The sequence below is a fragment of the Phyllostomus discolor genome, chromosome 2 (genome assembly GCF_004126475.2).
Source record: "Phyllostomus discolor isolate MPI-MPIP mPhyDis1 chromosome 2, mPhyDis1.pri.v3, whole genome shotgun sequence".
Lineage (NCBI taxonomy): Eukaryota > Metazoa > Chordata > Mammalia > Chiroptera > Phyllostomidae > Phyllostomus > Phyllostomus discolor.
The window spans coordinates 78,116,786-78,139,867 of record NC_040904.2 but is presented as its reverse complement, the minus strand read 5'-3'; the positions used below and the strand labels follow the sequence as shown (position 1 = coordinate 78,139,867).

At 35.4% G+C, this 23,082-nt stretch overlaps 1 non-coding gene and 1 pseudogene across 1 annotated transcript; both read right to left on the bottom strand.

Annotated features, from left to right (window-relative positions):
- The window catches only part of LOC114488416, a 37,320-nt pseudogene extending 19,179 nt beyond the window's left edge, over positions 1-18,141 (bottom strand).
- LOC114491171 lies at positions 12,547-12,651 on the bottom strand. The gene has a single exon (XR_003683985.1). It is a non-coding gene; the product is annotated as a U6 spliceosomal RNA (small nuclear RNA).
- Positions 18,142-23,082: the final 4,941 nt, after the last annotated feature.

Below are 23,082 nucleotides of genomic sequence, written 5' to 3'. Positions count from 1 at the left end.
TGCCTCATGCATGTGCCCCGACCGAGGACCAAACCCACAACTAGGAATCAAACTTATGAGTCTTTGCTTTAAATTATGATGCTCTAACCAAACTGAGCCACACTGGCCAGGGCTGAAGTTTACTATTGAAGCTTAAATATAATAAACATAATGGGATGAGAATGATATTAACAAGACTGTTCTAGTAAATGAGATTCCAAGGAAATTTGTATTATTTCTATATGTTTATGACCATTAGAGTGGGGTCAGTGAGCTAAGTAGGTTTGAAAATCAAAGAATTAGAGCAAACATTTTCCCAAAAACTGAGCTATAGTGCACTTCTCAGTTACCACACCAATAACCACAGCAACAGTGGTGGGAAGGAGTGCAATAAAATAGACTTATCTTAGAACCTCACATATTATGGGCTAGCCTCTTAAATATTATTGGTAGTTCCATACATAGAATGGACTCAAAATCTTTCTATAAAGGTATAGTATATTTCATAAATTTCAGATTTAATTGATTTAAATTGTGAATATTTAACTTTTAACTTTGGTAAGATTGAAGAAAATAGATAAAAGTGAATACCGAATTCTATCTTCAGAGAGTTTTTATTTATTTTTGTAAATAGAATTATTGCTATATTAACTTTGGGCTTCTGCTGGTCAGCATATTTTGACTAAACACGTGTAACTCAGAGTTAACAATGGACTTGTCAACACAGTCCAATAAATAAGTGTCTAGCTATGTCATGTGTCCAAAAACACTTCTTGCTAAGACTAATATAAATTAGAACTCCATTCTTCTGAATGGATTTTGAAGAATAATGAACCAGTGAGTGTACATCCTTACATTTCTGATGCAACAGCATTTGGGGAGGTATACTAATAAGAAATTAGCCACACTGTAATGGCAGGGTTAGTGTGTTGTCAAGTAGAAGTGCCATAGAAATTCAGTTCTATGATCTTGTACTTGAACTTTTATTGTTGCAAATTCACTTATCTAGTGCGAAGGAACACTATCATTTAATCCTATTTCTATGGTTTTCTACCTGGTTGAAAGATTAGTCCTTAAAGTTGAGACTAAGGAGATATCACCATGGAATTTTAGCTACATCCTTTCCCCTGGGAGAATGCTTAACAGGTAAGTCTGAAACCAGCTAGAGGCAAGAGATTTCTTCTTTTTTATCAATTTTGGTCCAGAGAAATAAAGAAAAATAAAACCAGAGACATTGACATTAAGAACAAACTGTAACCAGAGGGGAGCTGGAGGGGATAAGGAGGGGAAAGGGGGAAGTGTTGCCAGGAACATGTATAAAGGACACATGGACAAAGCCAAAGTGTGGTAGGATCGAGGGTAGGAAGTGGGGATGGATGAGGTTGGGGGAGTAGTAGGGAGAAAATGGAGACAACAGTACTTGAGCAATAAAAAATGTAAAAAAAGAGAAAAATTTCTGTTTTAGTTCTTTAAAGGCTTAATGTTGTTGGAAAGTATATGCAAATTTTAACAGGTGTATATAAATCCTCATTGCCTAAGAAGTCATCTAACATAGATGAAATGAATAGTGTCTTTAAAAGTTTGAAAAGACTGTGATTTACTTACATGTTCCCTAATTCCAAAATGGACTTAGTGTAACTGTGATATTGGATTTATAATAAGGAATATGCATTTGATCTTTGTCCCCACTTTTGACACAGAGCACCTAAACCTCTTGGAATTTGCTTAGTGATGAGAGTGACAAATGTGTCTTTTGGACCTCACCTAAGAATTGGGCTTATTACCAGAGGTACCAACCATGTGGTTAGAATTTTGAAACTTAGTTTCCGATCCCCCAATTTCCAAGGAGAAGAGTGGGGCAGGAGGTTGAATCAACCACCAATGGCCAATTATTTAATCTGCTGTGCCTATATAATGAAGCCTCCATAACAACCCAAAAGGAGAAGGTTTGGAGAGCTTCCAGGATGGTGAACACATGGAGATGCTAGGAGGATGGCTCTTCAGGGGAAAGCATGGAATCCCTGAGCCCCTTTCCCATATTTGGCTCAATGCAGTTCTTACATCTGGCTGTCTCTGTGTTATAGTCTTTGATAAAACTAGTAGCCTAAGTAAATAAAACGTTTCTCTGAGTTCTGGAAGCCACTCCAGCAAAGTAATTGAACCTCTGATCTATAGTAGGTCAAATGCACAGATAGTAACCCAAACTTGCGATTGCCATCTGACGTGTGTGTGTGTGTGTGTGTGTGTGTAGTGGGGTGGTGGGTAGCAAGCAGTCTCACAAAATTGAGCCTTTAATGTGTGGGATCCGATGTTACATATCCAGACAGTGTCTGAACTTGAGCTGAATTATAGGATAGTTAGCTACTGTCTGAGAACTGTTTGGGAAAAAAAAACCCTCTACACATTGAAATTGGGTGCAGAAGCCTTAATACCCTAAGTATATTTGGTTCTCAGAATATTTTGGCAAGAGGAAACACACATATAAACACACACACACTTACATACAAAGACAACTATAATTATTACACAGAAATTAGAATTTAAAAAAGGAAAAGACTTTAAAATTCATTTGTGCAATCATATCACCCTAATTTTAAAATTGTGAAAAGTGAAATCTTAAAAAAATTTACATGAAAGGCTGACCCAGGGCTGGTTTCCTGACCCTCAGCCCATTGCTTGCTCCCCCACAACAGTTGCTCACTGCATTTGATTTTTTTTCTCCTTTTCAATCTCTATACAAACCACATGTGCAGCTTGCATATTTTTCCACTTCACTTTTTTCCACATTACTTTGTTTCTCTTTCTTTTTTTTTAAAGATTTTATTTATTTATTTTTAGAGAGGGAAGGGAGGGAGATAGAGAGAAACATCAATGTGTGGTTGCTGGGGGTCATGCCCTGCAACCCAGGCATGTACCCTGACTGGGAGTCGAACCTGTGACACTTCGGTTCACAGACCGCGCTCAATCCACTGAGCTACGCCAGCCAGGGCTATTTCTTTTATCCACAATTTATTTTACATTCCTTGGAAAGAAAAACCAGGATACTCTAGCAGTTCTTGAACCACTGCACTCAGACTAAATAGATGTATGGGGAAAGAAAAGCATTTCTGTAATCATATCTAGAGAGTAGATATGTAATGGCTAAAACTATGTGAATAGCAGCTGTAATTCTGCATCTTTTCTATTTGTTTACTGTTATAAAACTGTGTGCGGCCATGTTAGTAAGTCTTCCTTTTCCAAGTAAGAATGTGTTAATGCAAGAGGCTGGCTCTAGGTAACAGACTTATTTATATTTCAAAAACCTTATAAATGAAAGAATACCAAAGAATTCTGTTGTTATTTTCAATTTCATTCATAACTCTATTCATAATGCTAAAATTCTTTATATTATACTGACATCATAAATCATTAGATATTCCCTTTCCCACTATTTTCATAACTGTGTTTTTTCTTTCCCCTGCCTCATTTATCTACATGACTATAAAAGTATTCAAAGTTAGTTCTTTGCAAGAGTTCTTTCACTCCAGGGTAATTTTAAACAATATTACTCTCTATAGCTCAGTTCATTTAAAGGAGATATGCTGCTATGATGAAGGTAGTCAATTATCCTTCCAGAAATTTAAACACATTTTTCAAAGATTGTATAAAAGCCTCCTGAATCTCTTATGAAGACCTAAGCATTTTCCTATACTTATGCAACTTCAGAATTAATGATTTAGCCATGTTTGATATCCTATGTGACAATAAAGTAGCTATATCTAGGATTTCAATACAAAAACAACATAAAGCCTATGGCTATGCAAGTTTTATGTTATTATTATAGTGCAAATACCGAAGTAAATTTTTGTGGAAATATTCAAGCTGATAAAAGACTTAATAATCATCTGGCTTAATGGCTTACAATTATATCCTGACTTTGACACTTATTAAGAAAGTGGATTCCCGGGCCCTGGCTGGTGTAGCTCAGTGGATTGAGCGCGGGCAGGCTGCGAACCAAAGTGCTGCAGGTTCAATTCCCAGCCAGGGTACATGCTTGGGTTGCAGGCCATAACCCCCAGCAACCGCACATTGATGTTTCTCTCTCCCTCTCTCTCTCTCTCTCTCTCTCTCTCTCTCTCTCTCTCTCTCTCTCTTTCTCTCTAAAAGTGAATAAATAAAAAAAAATCTTAAAAAAAAAGAAAGTGGATTCCCAATTTCTTTATGACCTCTTATCACCCATGAACACCAAAAAGTTGAATGTACTTTAGGGATTGCCTAATGTAAGAATTTCTTTATATATCTTAGAGGGAACAATTCACCTCCTGTTTTAAAAAGTTCACGGACAGAGAATTCTTTTTTAGTGTGGTCTATTCTACTGTTCTAGTTGGTGGAAAGTTCTTCATACCTTATTTTATTTCTCTGTAAACTCAAGTTAAGCATAGGCCAGAGAAATAATGGTAATATTCAGTTGGTTGAAAGAGATAAAATGTTCCATTTCTTTTAAAAAATGTTAGATTGAGTGAAAGCCATTGTTTTTAGATTTAGTGAAAGTTGAAATGTAATGTTTTATATAAATATCAAAATGGTTTTAAAGGTCAATTATTTCATGATTTCTTAAATTTTTAAAGTTCTGGTATACTTATGCATATCTATACCCAGTTAGAAGTAAGCTTTAAGGCAAAATTTAGATGTTAATAGAGAGTTAATAAAAATGACATTTATATTATCGAATATGTTTGGAAAACACAGATACTTTTGTTGGTGTAACCTGTAGCCAATAATTCATAAGGCATATTAGCATATAAAAAGCTTTGAGATTTCATATGGACATGAAGACTATCTAAATTTATTTAACTCAAGTTTTCTAAATGTATGTGATTGAAAACTTTTTTAAAAATATGAGACATTATTAGCAGCTGGAGTGGAACTCACTACCGTTAGGAAAAGGCTGCTTTAAGCATCAACACTTACTGGGTTCCTCCGTGTGCCCACTCCAGGCACCAGTGTCTCGACCTCAGTTGTCAGTTCTAATGGATAAGTTCAGCCATCTTCTAAGTAAAGTATAGGAAGAGATTGCTTTAATTGGAAACTTGTAAAGGTTTTTAAAAAATTAGTTGAGAATGATTGGTTCTGCATAATAGTTGGAGAACAACATATAATTTTCTCTTTTGTATGGGGCCATAAAGAACAGCATAGGGAATATAGTCAATAATATTGTAATAACCATGTATGGTGTCAGGTGGGTACTAGGCTTATCATGGGGATCACTATGTAAGTTTTGTGATGTTTAGCCACTGTATTGTACAACTGAAGTGAAGATAATATTAAATGCAAACTGTAATTAAAAATTAAATACAATAAAAAAGGAAAAAAATGACTGTTTAAATTTTGTTAATATAACATTGAGGCAAGGTAGCAAGGGTATAATCAAATGAAACAAAGTCTCACTGAGGAATTGATGAAATCCATATGTAGCTCTAACTATAGCAATTTATGTTTTATCCAGTTTATTTCCATTTTTTACAGTGTCTACACTATTTGGCAGTAGTGTACGAGCAAGTGTCCAACACAGGCTTTTGTTGTCACATTCGATGCCCTTAATCTCTCCAGTTAGCTAGAAATAGCCCTCAATTTGAAATTGTAATAATTTGTACTCCATTCATCATATATTCTCTGTCATTTTACTTTTGTGAATTTCTCCATTCTCCTGTCCTCATTGAATTATAAACTTTTTATTGCTGTAACTAGACAATTATAGGGTTTTATTTCCCATACAATTTATAATAATTTAATAGCCACCATCATACTGTTTCCTTTTCAACAATTGTGCCTCCTCAACAGTTTGTATAAAATGTGCAGCAATTATTTTTAAAATTTAAGTATAAGTTATTTATAATCTTGAAAAATATATTTCTTAATAATTATTTTTCTTAATAATACTATCTTTAACTATGTTTTAACTCTCTGCTTCTCTTCCTTAACACATTTCCTTTTCTCCTACACAAAGATAGCTGGGATCATAGATTTGGTGTTTGTAATTCTCATGCATTTCTTTGTACTTATCTATATATTTTTGGATTCTTAAGCAGTCTGCAAAATTACTTATTTTTATATAAATAAGATATAGTGAGTTCAACTTGCTGTTAGCATAGTATGTTTGTGAGATTTATTTATATTTATACACATAACTTTAATTAATTCACTTTGTCTATGAAATAGTATTAAGTTGTACATATATGTCAAATGTTGTAACTATATTCCCTTTGATAAATAGTTAAGCTTTATTAAGCTTTTTATTTTGTTTTTTTATTTTTTATTTGTTTAAACATAGAGTTTTGCTGTTTATAAACAATGAGAGTCCAATACTTTTGTGCATATATCCTTGTGCACATATGCTTATAGAGTGAAATTCAGGGATTATAAGGTTTATATTTAGGTTTATGACATGTGTTCAAACTGGCAACATTATTGTTAAATTATTCTCTATGTGATTGTACTTTATATTCCAAATCCAAAGTCTATTTTAGCCTCAGAAGGGAAGGGTTTGTCGATGTGAGAAACATTCAAACCTGTAGAGAATTTTTGGTGAGTTTATTTGACTCAAACTGACAATTGCTGGGAAGCAAAATCTCAATGGATTGAGAAAGGCTCTGGAGAATGGTATTTTAGCACCTTATTTTATATATTACATTCAAAGGAGGAGACATAAGGAGGGTACCTGAATCCACTGGTTATAAATTGGGGAGGCTGGAGAAAGCAATGTTGGGGTGGACCTCTGGAACTGGTCAAAGGTAAAATGATAGACACACACTTCTTTTACATAAATGGGTAAAGGATAGTTAACAGTCAACAATTAATGTGATAGCAATAACAATGAGGTGATATGCAATCTCAGCTCTGGTGTGTGGTTGTGCCCAAGGAGTTTAAAAAAAGTTACCCTGACATTCCAAAGGTATCAGAGATGCAAGAAGACGACAGATTGTCTCAGTGAAAATTAAGATAGACCTTTGTTAACAAGGGGAATCTACTGGCCTAGGACATGACTACCCTCCACGAACTGCTTTTAGTTAATGAATTTTAACTTCAGACCATCCTTTGTGATTAGGTCTCTGAGTTGTAAGGCTGCCTCACCAACCTCCCCTGAGCTTGTCAGGTTAACATGTGGCCTCTTTCTTCCACATGTTCATGGTAGTCCTTTAACTCACTCCTTTTCCACTTAGCATTTCTAGAAAATAAATAGCCTCAACCAGACTACAGAACTGAAAGAATTCATCATGGTCAGATCTACCCTTCAAGAAAAGTTAAGGAAAGTCCTTCAGACAGAAGGAAAATGACATGGAAAAATAGTTTTTATTCTTAGGGATATAGGTATATTGATTAAAATGAGAAATGAGAGGAGTTCCTGTGGTTGTTCTGGGATTCACTAAACCCCTACAGGATTTTAAAAAATATTTGACTCACTCATTGTGCTGGAAGTCCTGTGGGTTTTGACAAATGTGTATCTACTATTACAGTATCGTGCAGCCTACTTTCACTGCCCTAAGCAACCGCCTGTGCTTTTACCCCTTTGCCACTGCCACCTCACAACCCCCGGTGCTTTTACCCTTTTGCCACTGCCACCTCACACTCCTCACAGTGATCATTTTATCATCCCCATAATTTTGTTTTCTTTTTCCCAGAATGTTATGTAACTGCAATCAAATAGTATATAGCCTTTTAAGACTGATATCTTTCCCTTAGTAATATGAATGTAAGAGCTAATTCTTTTTATTGATGAATAGTAGTCTCCACTGCATGAATATAACAAGTTTATAGGTTGATCTGTTGAAGGACATCTTGCTGGCTTAGAGATTATGGTTTTATTTTGGACTAAGTTTTCAATCAGTTATATAAATTACCTGAGAGCACAACTGTAGGATCATCTGATAAAATCAGATTTATAATGCCAAAATGTCTTCCAAGGTGACTATAGACAATTTGTATTTCCACCAATAATAAACGACACTTCCTGCTGCTTCTAGTTCACACCAGCAATTGTTTTTGTTATTCATTGGGTTTCAGCCATTCTAATAGGTTTATAGTGGCATGCAATTGCAGTTTTAATTTCCTTAATGACAAATAATGTTCAATATATTTTCCTTAAAATTACTTTTTATTGATTATACTATTACAGTTGTCCTGATTTCCCCCTTTGTTCCCCCTCCAAACAACAACCCCCACTCCCTCAGGCAATCCCCCCATGATTTTTCATGTCCATGGATCATGTGTAAAAGTTCTTTGGCTACTCCATTTCCTACACTGTACTTTACATCCCCATGGCTATTCTGTAACTACCTATTTGTACTTCTGAATCCCCTCACCTTTTACCTATTTCCCCCCACCCCCTCCCATCTGGCTACCATCAAAATGCTGTCTGTGTCCATGATTCTGTCTGTTCTTCCTATTTGCAATGTTTGTTTTTCAGATTCAGTTGTTGATAGATTTTTTTTTGCCATTTTATTGTTCATCACTTTGATGTTCTTCTATTTCTTAAGTAAATCCCTTTAATATTTCATGTAATAATGGTTGGTGATCATGAACTCCTTTAGTTTTTTCTTGTCTGGAAAGCTCCTTTATCTGTTTTTCAATTCTAAATGATATCTTGGCTGGGTAGAACAATCTTGGCTGTAGGTCCCTGCTTTTCATGATTTGAATATTTATTGCCAATCCGTTCTAGCTGGCAAAGTTTCTTTTGAGGAATCAGCTGATAGTCTTATGGGAATTACTTTGTAGGTAACTAACTGCTTTTCTCTTGCTTCTTTTAAGATTTTCTCCTTTTCTTTAACTTTTGGCATTTTAATTATGATGTATTTTGTTCTTAGTCTCTATCCTCTTTAATTAGGCACTCCTACTTGGTTAGGATAATCTTTTAGGCTTAGATTGTTTTTTAAGTACATTGCTTAAAAAATTTGCCATTGCCTGAAAAATGAGGCACCAATACTTTGGTATGGGCATTCAAAGACTCTTCTGTAGTTTTGTTTTTTTAACTATTTTCCAATATCTGCTTGTGCTATAATATGATTTTGTTGTATAAAATAAAACCTCAAACTTCAGTAACATAACTAACTTATAAACATTTATTTCTCACATATGAATTTGTGGATTGACTTATAAACAATTTAGTAACTTATAAACATTTCTCACACATAAATTTGTGGGTTGACTTGGCACATCTACTCTAGGCTACAGCTTTTTCAGATCTGGGTCTGCTCTGCATCTGTCCATCTTCTTCCAACCAATAGGCAGCCAAGTTACATGGCTCTCCTGGAGAGGCTGAAAGTGTGTGGGGTTTCAGAATGAGCTACCACAAGATGTTTCTTAGTGGTGTGCATATAATGTTGAACCAAAGTCAATGAATGTTAACTTCAGGCTCAAAAGAAACTTTTGCTCTTCTCTTTAACTACCTAGAAGAACTTGAATCAGGAGCCTAACCCACAATAAGCTATTATCAGAGATAACTTCTTTTGACCTACCTATAGGATAGGGCAAACTTTTATTTACTAAATGTCTGTTATTATCCTGTAATTACTTCGAAGCCCTCAAGGTGCATTCCATCATCCGTACCTTGGGGTGTCTTATATGCTGATGATCTCTTCCTGTCTTTTAACCTGTCCTGCAGGTGAGGTCCCTGACTCTCTCATGCATATGGGTTCTCATGCATATTTAGTGGCTGTTTTCTCTCGCTAATCTGTTTCGTGTTAATTTGATTATTAGACCACCTAGAAGAAACTTGAGGGTAAAGGAAGGTTTGTTTCTGCCTCCCCCACCCCCCAAATTATATGAGAGCTTAAAAATATATGATGCCCCTTAAAGCCTAAGCACTATTGTTTCATCTTATATTTCATCAAAGCAAGTGAAATAGTCAGACCCTTAGCCAAGGAATGGAGAGTTATCTACTAAGATGAAACTATAGCCAGTGTGTTCATAGGGAGGGGTGAAGAATCAGGCCAATAAAGTGCCATACACTTTCATACCTCTGTCCCTTTACATATGTTGTTCTCTCTGTCTCAGTTATCTTATCATTACCTTGGTAATCTGGTAAAATTTTAATCACCATTAAACATGTAGTTAAATATCTTTATCTGTGAAATGTATTCCTTTTCAAACAGACAAACTAAATTTTCTGTTTGTTTTGGCTGACATACTTTTTTTACATTAGTTTTCTATAATTGTCTTATTAAGTCATTAAAGTACAGAAAGAATATTGCTTACCATTTATCTGAATCCTCCACTGGGCTCAGAGAGGATTCTTTAGATTATGGGAAGAATATGTATTTCCTTTGCTGAACCCATAGTATATATCCATCCAAATTGTTGAAAGATTTGATGAATTTAACTCTACCTAATGTCTGGACAATATCTCTGGTCACATCTCTGAAATATTAAGAATCATTGTAGATAAGAAGTTCACAAGAAAAACAGAGAGGAACTCTTTTATTTTCCTTCTACAAACCCAAATGGACTATATGTCACCTATGATTTTTAAGAATAGTGTCTATAAGCCTGTTTTCAAATTGATACATCAAATTGTGAGAAGAGGACACATAGTGTGAATGCAAAAACAGAGGTTTTATAATTGTGGAAGCTCCTCACATATAGATAGCATACTGGACAGTAAAAACATAGGAGAGAGATAACTGCTAAAGCTCATGTTGAAACTACACCCCTATATTTATTACTCAACAAGATTCTTTTAGGTCCTGTTACTTATTTTTAATCTTTATTTAATCTTCAAAATAAAGTCAGAAAACAAAATCCAAAAAAGCTCTGATATTAATAACATTTAGCAATTTTATTCCAATTTGTTAAAATTGAATCTAAGTGGGTGTCCTTTGGAAAGACAATTGTATCAATGATATCAGAGATAAAGGATGAAGCTCAGTTGTGTGGTGCCATTACATTTACCACTGAGGTAACCAACCAGCCTGTAACTAAGGTGCATACCTTAGTTACATGAGGAAAACCAAAGCAAACAAAAAATAAACAAACTACTAAATTAGTATATTATGTAGATACATCTGTTGGTTTTTACTTTTCTATTAGACATAATTCAGTCTCATGCCTTAAGAACTCTACACTCAAATGAGACTGATTAAGGAAGAATAACCAAGCTTCTAAACGTCCATATTAGCAGTAACAGTACTAAACTAAAGAGTTTATGAGGTAATTGAAGTGTATTTCTTATTTTTGCATCACTTTATTCTATTACTTTTCCTAATAAGGTGACAGTTTTTAAATATATTTTCAAGTTTTAAGTAATAAAACAAAGTTTACATCATATAAACTGTTTTACTTCAATATTGAATCAGTGACTATGATTAAATAGATCCCAGTAGGTCTACAAATTTATCAGTAAATAAAATCAATAAAAACCACTAAGTTACTGGATTTATGGTTCTAACTGATTTATAATGATGTACAGGTGATTCATTGCTATTGTAAAGTAATATATTTACTCATTAAGAAGATGAATAATTTTGGTAGCAGAAACTTTTTGTTAAGGACAATAGTTGGAATTATTTTTAGAAACAATCCTGTAACAGAAAAAAGTTTAAGTCACATAATGTTTGTAGACTAGCACCAGATTCAGATTTTACCTTTTTTTGTGGCAACATAATTATTTAAATTATTGGAAAAAATGATAACTCAGAAGGAAGTTTCATACATAAATTAGTTATGGAACAAAAACTTTGAAATCATGTCATATGCTGGAATATTTAAAATTTATTCCTTATAAATGAATATATAAATTATATATAAAATGTATATATATTGTATATATAAAATATATTTACACATTTTATGCACATATAGCCCAATAGTAATTTATTTTTTCATAGTACTTTTGCCAGGTATTGTTGGTTAGATAACTTATGGGCTAGCTATTCCAAATATCTTTCTCAATTGCTAACCTTGAAACAGTAAGGCAAACACATAAAGCTAAATACAGGGTCTGGCAGAAGTAAGACCTGCTTGAGTGTATTTGGGAGGGTAATAATATAGGTGTAATAATTTATAGTGTTAATTTGAACATTTAACCTAAAATGCCATATGGTGTGCTTGAATGTGATATTGTTATGTTATAGAGTCACATACTTATGATTTTGTAGCACAAGATTTTGTAATGAAAAAAGGGACATTATTTGTGCTGGGCCTTGAAATGTCAGATGCAATAACGTTTTTCCATTGTTCCATTTCTACTAGAATAGGTGGAAGTGTAAGGAGAACTCAGCTTGAGAGTTGTGTGGATATTTTTCTTACTCCCTTTGATAGATGAGATAAAAGTCTCATCTACTTCTGACTCCACCCCATTCCTGCTTCTGAATGTCTTCATCAGTTATGATACTAGGATTTGAAGTCTCATTGCAACTATTGAGCGAAAGATATGGTAAAAGAAGACAGAGAGAAAAACATAGAATCTTTATGATATTGTTAAGAGGCTGCATGAATGCTTGGAACAGCCTACCTCCAAATTTCTTTTTATGTGAGAAAATGTCCTATACCCCTCACCCTTGTATAAAGTATATTCAAAATACTGTTACTTTAAAAAAATATATGGCATGCTTCACAAATTTGCATGTCATCCTTGAACAGGGGCCACGCTAATTTTCCCTATGTCATTCCAATTTTAGTATCTGTGCTGCTGAAGTGCACACAAAAATATGGTTTATTTTTCTTATTAGTTTCATATAAAAATAATTAGAGGCTTTTGCTGGTATGGCTCAGTGGATTGAATGCTGTCCTGCTAACCACAGGGTACTGGTTTGATTTCAAGCCAGGGCACATATGCCTGACTTTGGGGCCACGTCCCCCACACATTGATGTTTCCCTCCCTTTCTTTCTCCCTATCTTACCCTCTGTCTAAAATAAATAAATAATATATTTAAAAAATTAGATATATGTTTCTCTTCTAAAGAAATTGATCAACATGAATATAAGCACAACTTCTTAGAAGTCCCAGGCATATTTTATAATTGTGTTGGTAATATTAAAATACTCAAGAAATCCTAAAATGCTTGATTTAGAGCTTATTGACCTAGTGCTTATTCAAATATTACTAATGTATTTTCTTTGCCTGCAGTGATGTATAAATTGTCTCTTTAAAAAGAATAATACTTTTATAATTCAAAAAAATGGCCTCCTTCATTTCTGCCAGCTGTTTGGATTAGGCTGGGTTTATGTAGTGAAGCAAAGAGTGAATTAGCATAATCTAAGTGTTTAGTTCAAGCTTCCAAAATATCTTCACTTCAAATTTTTTAAAAAGCATTTATGTTTGTTTAAAACATTTATTCTTTTTTCTTTAAATAAATTTTTGTTTTTCAATTACAGTTGACGTACAATATTATATACCTTAGTGAACATATATAACTTAGTAAAGTGATCACTCTGATAAATCTAGTACCCATCTAACACAAAACATAGTTATTACAATATTATTGACTATATTCCTTATGTTGTACTTTATAACCCTGTGACTATTTTATAACTGTAGTATTTAGTTAGATAAGCAGGAACAGAGTAATAATAATATGCCAAATACAAAGGGGTCACCAGGAGGGCGAGCCCTAGGTACCTAGCAATGGACAAAACTATAAGCTGTTGCACAATCACTCCCTAAAACATTAACCCCTGGAAATGATAACTAGGGCTCAGCTGTGTTTCAGATCCAGGCCCAGAGAAGCAGCAAAATCAGATAAAGTGATGCCACAGCTGACATCAGGACCAGCTGCATTGACTAATAATCCCCTATCCTGCCACTGACCAATCTGTGGAGGCTAGGACCCTGAGCGGACACACCTGGAAAGCTGAAGAATGCTGTATTGAGATCCTCTCCTGAGACCTATAGATAAGAGCCCTTAAGACAGGGACCCCAGGTGTGTTCTTCCTCTTTCTTCCCAGCATACTACACCTTTCCATCCTCTTTGGTCTTTCAATGTACATCTCTCTCTCCCTCTGTCTCTCTCTCTCCCCTGAGCTCCAAGGGCCCTTCTTTTGCCTCTGTAACTTGTTTCCTCAGCCTATTTCTTCTATGGCTCACTTCTACTTCTGTGACTTTTTATATAAACTTTCTCTTATAGTTTCTCTTGGCTCTGAATGCTTTCTTAGCCACAACTCTAAGTGCCAAGGTTACTGAGCTGAGGTATAACACCTGGTGCCATTTTACCACCAACATGACTACTAAGTTGTACTTCTTAATTCTTTCACCTCTGTCACCCATTCCCCTAACCCACCTCTCTGTGGCAAATATCAAAATATTCTCTGTATCTATGAGTCTGTTTGTGTTCTGCTTGTTTATTTATTTTGTTATTTAGATTCCACATATTTTCAAAAGGTATCCACATGTTACCTCATGAATCTAAGAAAAAATTTGTTTGAAATATTAATTTTATTTTTTAGGTGAGGAAGCTGGGATTCAGAGATGGTAATTGATAAAACTCATCTAGTATTAAGTGGCAGATACAGAATTGAATAGAGTACTTTTTTAAAATTTATTTTTATCTTCACCCAAGGACTTGTTTTTTTCATTGGTTTTAGAGAGAGAGGAAGAGTGAGAGAGAAATATGTATGCAAGAGAGAAGCATAGATTGATTGCAGCCCCAATGCACTTGGGCCAGTGATTCTATGTGCCCAGATCTGGACAGGGGGCTGGGGATTGAACCTGCAACCTAGGTATGTGCCCTGACCAGGAAATGAACCCACAACTTTTTGGTTATGGAATGATGCTTCAACCAAATGAGCCACACTGGCTAGGTGAATTAAAAACTTTTACTCTTAGTCCTGTAATCTTTTAAAGGCAAAGAAAAAATGAGTTTTATGAAGAATTATTTATAGTGTTTTCAAGATTTTTCTCCTTGTCTTTAATTTTCAGCATTTTTCCTGTGATATATGTTAGTAGGTCCCTTTATATTTATCCAGTTGTAACAGTGGGGAATTGTAACCCACATCACCATTTTTTAAACATTTTTTCTATAAATGTTGACTATGACTAATATGTAGTTTATAGATAAATGGTATGTTTGTATAAGAATTCTAGGCACAATTTCAAAAGACAGATTTTGACCTTCAGTCATCTCAGCTCTGGGAGATTTGCTGACTTTTAACTGTAAAACTGGAATGACATAAAACCGGGATGATGCACACCAGACCATTGCTTGACCAGCTTCGAAATTCTTATCAGAATGGGCTTGTGCTGGTCTGCACGAAGAGGGCTTTTCAATCCCCTCCCCTTGAACTCTTTGTTCTGCTTTCCCCCTCCCTCCTCATAAAAACCTCTGTCTGCACTGAGATGTTGTGATGGGGTTTTGGACAAGAGTCCCCCATCTTCTCAGGTGGCCAGCACTTAAATAAACCTCATTCATTTTCACCAGCACTTGTCTTACCAGTTTGGCTTTTGTTGCAGCAGGCAGCTGGGCCTGCGTTTGGTAATACTGTGTGGAATTTGTTGAGTTTCTTAGATGTGTAGGTTATATTTCAATAAATCTGGGGATTTTTGAGCCATTTCTTTTTTGAGTTTTTTCCCCCTGCTCTGTCCTTTCCTTCTTGTGGTCTCATTACATGTATGTTAGTGTTTTTAATGGTATCCCATGTTTTTATGAGGCTTCCTTCTCTTCCCTGAATTGCATAATTTCAGTTATTATAAATTTCATCTACATAATTCTATTTGTTTTTTAAAAATAATTCTTTGCTCTTTATTGATATTTACTCTTTGATTCCACCTTGTCGGTATACATTTTTTATTTCATTGATCATGGTTTCCTATATTTTTGAGAACATATTTATAATAATTACTTCTAATTCTTATTCTGATAAATCTGACATATCTGGTCTCACAGGCACTTTCTATTTGTTAGTGACTGACTAAATTATTTTGGTGAAATCTACCCCAGCCTCTACCCCCAGCCCTCATCACACACAGTGTTCAGCCACTGATGTAGGGGTGGCTATGCCAACAGTCACCCTGGAAAGAAAGTGGCATTGGGAACCATTTCTCTTTCTTTACCCACACTCAGATTTTAAACTCTACTAATTGCCAGCTAATTGCTATCTTATTTTCAACAATGCCCTGGAGCATAAGTTGCTGTACACAGCAATCCAATCACATTCTAGTTTCTTTGAAGGAATAGCTTTTGAGGTCAATGCTTGATTTTTGTTTTGATCCCTCTCACCTGTCTTATTTTCTGAAATAGATTCTGAACGCTGGCCCACCTACAGGTTAGCCTGTTTCTTGAATCTCCTATCAATTGCTTTTCATTATAAACAACTGCCACTGTCCTTAAGAATACCTTTAGGCTTGAACTTCTTCACTGTCTGTTGCAAATGAAGTCAGTTTCTTTGGGAAGAAATTAGGAACTTTTACATTGTTTGGTCTGTTTCCCCTGTCAGGGCACATCTTGAGCCAGAGCTCAGTAGGGGACAATAGTAAGCTTCTCTCTGAGTGACAGCCTTGCTCTAGTTGCTGAGCAATGGGCTTAGATGGAGTAGAGCCCTGTGTCCTCGCCTGACTTAAAACAACAACTTTAGGAGCCAGGGAAAAAGGGTGATTCGTATTCCAGTACTTTCAGCAGCTCCATGCACAAAGTAGAAACTCTGTTCCACAGGTGTCCCACCTTACAACTGTTGCTGTTGCTGAACAGCAAGTGGGGTCCTGGTATCTGCTGCCAACCTCTAGGCAAAATTCCAGAGGCAAAGGTATGGTGATAAAAGAAAGGAGTCTTTATTCAAAAGCTACACAATTGTTGAATAACAGCTTTCCACATACATTAGTCAGTTACAGTTTTAATCACTTATGCCTACCAATTAAGGCTAAAATCTTTAACACCTGAGTTTTCCTATCATTTACCCCCTGTTAATTTTTAATTATCTATTTTCTATAGGATTAGTTTATAAACTAAAACAAGATAAGATACAAAAGCTACACAATTTTGGGAGAATGACAGGTTTCTGCCTCAGAGCAAATCTCTAGACCATCCAAAGAAGAATAACCCTGCCACCTCTGCCAGGCCAGCCCATACCCAGTCTGTACCTGAAGTTTCTTCTCCCATCCAAAATCCATCCAAAATACCATCCTTTGGGAAACGCAGGCAGCTACAGTATGATCATCCAGGCATCCTCAAGGAAGAAGAAAGCCTGAGAGCCAGTCTCTGCCCTCTTATTATTTTAAATTTTCTAGCCTATAATTCCATGTGCTCTGGAAGTGTTCAGCTTCTCAGCCAATCCCATCCTAGACTGTTTACCATTGCCTCGGGTGACCTCCTTCTACGACCCCTTACCTCTCCTCCCAATAATCTGATCAGACCTCTCTGTATTACCAGACTAAAGGGGGGTCCTCTTGTGTGCATGCTTCAAAGTGCAATAAAACATGAACAGGAGCTTTCCACAGAGGAAGTAAGGGTTTATTTTTAAGGATGTGGCCCACACCCAGAGATAGGTGCTTTAATGTTCAAAGATATGGCCTCCCTGGTGGCTTCTAGGGAATGGCTTATATAGTAGAAAAATCGTTTATCATGGTGACGAAGAAAGTTAGGGTCTTGGTGTGGTCTGTACTTACTGTTTGGGTGTAGCCTGTCATTACATCTGGTCCTGATGTCAACCACAGCATCACTTCATCTGGCTTCACCACTTTTTTGGACCTGGAGCTGAACCACAGCTGAGGCCTAGGTGTTATCTGCAGTTTCACAGAAACTCTGTCCTTGTGGTCAACATATCTAAGACTTTGTTCCTGAAATTATTTGATGCTGATCAAAACCTCATTGTCCTTAGTGCTTAATGATTAAGGGAGTGCATATGCAATAAAGGAGACAGGTGAGTTAGGGTGCTGAATGAAGCCAGTTTGAATCAAAAAGAAAGAAAGATAAAATTTTGTATTAAAAAATGGTTTCTATGCGGTTATAACTGCACTCCCCAGGACTTAGCTGCAGTAACAGATAGCTGAAGGCTGATGAGAAATGCCAATATCCTGCTTCCCTCCGGAAGAAAGTCCTCCATCTGGATGCCAGAGGCAGAGGGACCTTTGCATTCTTGGCTGCAGTGGCTGCAGTGTCAGCCCCCTCTCACCTGGTTGGGAGGAGGGTGAGAAGGTTCAAATATCACAAAGTATTTTTCCTTAAACAGATTGTTATACTTGTTTTTGGTATAGATCTTCATTTTTTGATCACCCCTAGTGCCAAGGGCTTCAAGTGGTAGTATTGTTTTCAATTTTCACCAGTTTCACTCAGAAGTGATCAACAGCACCCCTTATACTGCCAAGTGTAAGTTAATCCTCTTTATAATTATTTTGATGTTTATTTGTAGATAGAGCTAAAGGGAGAGGAGAATTACTAATTTGATTAAAAGTTACAAAACAGCACTGTAATGAGTCAGTTTTGCTTACTGTTCTGGTATGGATGATGTAATTTGTTAACTTAGATGTATTTCTGTACTTTCGGTGCAATTGAAAATATAAATAGAGTTTGAATCCGATTATAAATATAAATATGCAAATCTCAAACTGTTTGTGGAAGTTTAAATATCCTGTAATTTTTTTCTTGACAGAGAATGATGACTATGTTAAGACAAACCAATTTAGATAAATTATGTTATTCTAAATGACATTAGATTTAAAAAACACTTTTCTTATGTATAACTTTGATATATTTTTTCTTTCTCTGAACTTCTGCCAATTTTTAATCTTTAACTATGATAATATAACTATAATACTGAAAGAGAAATCACCAGAATAAATTATTTTAAGGTAAGATTAAGATTTGGGGGAAAATATTTTTATATAACTATTAACTCTATTGTGCTAAATGTTCAGAAGAGGCTTTTCTGACTAAATAAAAAGCAACAAAAACTCAAAGTAACTTCTTAAAAATTATTCAAGTGAACAATAGGATCTGATTTTCTTATAATTTTCTAGTAACAAATTTATTTTTATAAATTGGTGTCTCAGTTATATTTTAGACTTATAACATAATGTTCTAAGCAATTCTATCATGAATGAAGTGTAGAAATAATTTTTCTCTAAGTTAGTTATTCTGTTCTTCTCATTTGAAAACCAACTGGAAATATTGTATAAAAATAAATAGTAAGGGTATAGACTTTTGTTTACAAAGTCTTTTATTTATATAATCTTGTTTAAGTTTACCAACAGTTAACTAAATATTATTATGACATATTATTTATTTGTTTAGCCCATGTGAGATGCTTTATATCATTCATATGACTAATATGTAATTGAAGAAGTTTTTCTGAAGGAGGTAGTAGGTCAGGCTCCTGGGGAAAAATAAAACATTTTAAAATAATAATTTTTTTCCTAAAAGTAGCTAGTAATAGGAAAGGATACACACAAGATCAAATAGTCTTCTAATTATCTAACATTCTAACATTCAGAGAATGAGAATAATAAATAATGATTTACACAAAAATAAAGAATCTCTGCATGTAAGAACATGACACTTTGAAACTGAGCAATATAAATTAAATTTAAACAACTATTTTCCCACTTCAGTTCTAAACTCATTGTACTATTAAGCCGAAGATAAGTCAGCATGCACCAAACATTTATATATTTAATAAAGTATTTTATGTGTAACTTTTCTAATATTAACTTCCCACTTTTCTACCAGAATCAATAAACACATTAAGAAAAAAATCCATTTTAAATCTAGTTCAAGTACCATATCAGCCACACTTTTTGAGACTGTGATATATTAGCAGTTCTGTTTATTTGAAAGAATTTTAGAAAAAGCTACAGTAAATGTTTGAACCTAAAGAGATAAGATTGAGTCTGTACATCAAATACATGTCTAATGGATTTAGTATATAAATACATTGAAATACTACATGAAAATACATAAATTGGAAAATATTCAAACAAGTACTTATTGAGTGTCTCTGTGTTTAAGGCTGGTTTGGTCCAAAATGCCCTCCTTTGTCAGTTGTTACCTTCATTCTACATATTTTGGAAATTTTTAGCATCTCCATGCTGTAGTTTGCTCCAATAAAATTTTTTATAACAGCAGAACCAGCTCCAGATGATCTTATTCTGTTAATGAGATGCTGAGTTGCTTTTCAGAGACAACAGAAAAAGACCACAAGTCATGAAGCCTGGAACCAAAGTTTAGTGTTCCATTACTCCCCACACTCTCCCTCCAATGTGGAATCAAAGGAGCAGGACATAATTGAAACTTGAACAATGGAACTCTTTCAGCAGCTAAGGGTCCATTGTCCAGGAAGATGTGGTGTTGATGCCCCTTTACCATAAATGGTTAAGTTTCATGGTCCTCCAATTAAAACTTATTCATAGTACTTATCCATAGTGCTATGGATATCCAAACATATCCAACATCACTTATTCATAGTCCCTTAAAAGCCCTTGTCCTGATCCAGCAAGCAAGATGGATTTGAGCATTATGTTTCCTGTCTTCTAAGTTGACAGATTTTCTATCAACAAAACTTTCCTTAATGTAAATTCTGATGTTCTGAGTTTTGACTTTTGAAGCCGCAGGCACAGGGACTTCGGTTCCATAACATTCTGAGTTCAAGCAATATTTGATCTCTAATCCTAATTTCCTGCTTTGCAACATCTACTTGTGCTTCAAGAAAAGTGATTTCCTGGGATCTATCTAATGTGCGCTGACTCATGGAAGAAAATAATGAACTAAAATGAGATTTTTTTTCTTTGCCACAAGTAAGATAAAATACTGGCTGACATATAAATGGCTGTTTCCATGCTCCAGACATCATTCTATTAGTTTCACATATTATCTGTTTAATAAATACAATAAGCCCTATACTGTTGATCAGCACCCTTCCCACTTAAAAGGAGATGTGGTGAGATCCAAGAAGGCAGAGGAGTAAGTGGAAGCCACACTAAGCTTCTCTGACAACAAATCTGGAATTACAAGTTAAATGCAGAGACATCATCCTGAATAACCAACTGAACATTAGCTGGAGAGAAGGCTTATAACCAAGGTCAGGACAGAAGAAACCACTTCACTACAAGAAAACTGATAGGGAGTGAGAAGATGCGAGAGAAGCTGGCTGAGCTCCCACAGGTGGTAGCTGAGGTTCCAGAGGGATATTACAGTGGCCAGAGGGTTCCCCCTGAGAAGTGGGAGGTATAAACCCTAGGATAGGCTCCTCAATATACAGCACCAGAGTCAGAAAGAACCCAGATAACATCCAGCTGTGAAAAGCCACAGGGCTTCTGTCCACCAGGAAGAGACTGCTGGAGATGCAGACTCTTAAAGGTCCAGTGCATGAAATTGCATTTGCAGCCACTTACACTGGGCTCTGGCAAACGGAAGGCAGAGTCTGGGATTGGTGGCTCTGGGGGGAGAACTGAAGAAACAGTCATCAGAATCCCTGTGTTGAGTCATTCTCCATACTGCAAAGGCTATCTTTCTCAGGCAGAAAGCACGTGAGAAACAGGGGGGTTGTACTGGGAAAGGGGGCCACTATAACAATTTCACTAAGACAAAGAGCTTTTACTAACTGAGAAAGCAAGCCTTTGTAGCTGTACATTATTCCCAAGATTTAGAAGGGAAGACCGAAGGATCCCTCCAGAAGCAAGATGAGACACATAACCCCCAATACACAACTGTTGGGGCACTCAGAGTAACTGGCTGAGTGCCCACATGTAGCTTTTGCTCAAGTGTAGAAATAAGCTATTTCATTTCCACTATACATGTTTTTCTCTCACTTGAATTCATCTCTGGTGGCAAGATATGACCCAAAGTGGGGAAAGAAGGCATCTTGACTCAGGAATCCCTTTCCCCACTGTAACAAAAGCAGCAGAACATTCAAGTGCACATGGAACATTTTCTAGGATAGACTACATTCTAGGACACAAAACAAGTCTTAATAAATTTAAGAAGATTGAAATCATACCAAGCATCTTAACTGACCACAAGCTATGAAACTAGAAATCAATCACAAGAGGAAAATTGAAAAACACAAAAAGACATGGAAGCTAAATAACATGTTATTAAACAATGAATGGGTCAATAATGAGATCAAGGAAGAAATCAAAAGATACTTTGAAATAAATGAAAATGGGGACATAACAATCCAAAAACTATAGGACACTGGGAAAGCAATACTAAGAGGGAAATTCATAGCATTACCTGCCTATCTGAAAAACAAGAAAAAAGCTCAAGTAAACAATCTAACTTCACACTTAAAGGACCTTGAGAAAGAACAATAAACAAAGCCCAAGCCCTGACTGGCGTAGCTCAGTGGATTGAGCGCGGGCTGGGAACCTAAGTGTCCCAGGTTTGATTCCCAGCCAGGGTACATTCCTGGGTTGCAGACCATAACCCCCAGCAACCTCACATTGATGTTTCTCTCTCTCTCTCTCCCTCCCTCTCTCTCTCCACCTCCTTCCCTCTCTAAAAATAAATAAATAAAATCTTTAAAAAAAGTTAAAAAAAAAAACAAAGCCCAAAGTGAGTCGATGGAAGAAAACAATAAAGATCAGAGCAGAAATAAATGAAATAGCATTTAAAAAATATACAAAAGATCAATGAATCCATGAGCTGGTTCTTTGAAAAGATAAACAAGATTGACAAACCTTTAATTGGACTCATCAAGAAAAAAAGAGAAAGGACCCAAATTAAAAAATCAGAAATGAAAGAAGAGAAATAAAAACTGACACCAAAGAAATATAATAGATTGTAAGAAAATATTATGAACAACTACATACTAACAAACTGGACAACATGGACAAAATGGATAAATTCCTAGAAACATAAAATCTTCCAAAAATAAATCAGGAAGAATCAGAGAATCTTAATAGACAGATTGCAACTAGTGAAATTGAAGCAGTAATCAAAAAACTCACAACAAACCAAAGCCCTGGACTGAGTGGCTTCACAGGTGAATTTTACCAAACATTCCAAGAAGAATTAACACCTCTCCTTCTCAAACTATTTAATAAAATTTAAGAGGAGGGAAGCCTCCCAAACTCATTTTAGAAGGCCAGCATTATCCTGATTCCAAAACTGGATAAGACATTACAAAGAAAGAAAATTATAAACCAATACCCCTGAGAACAAAGATGCTAAAATGCTCAACAAAATATTAGCAAACTGAATACAACAA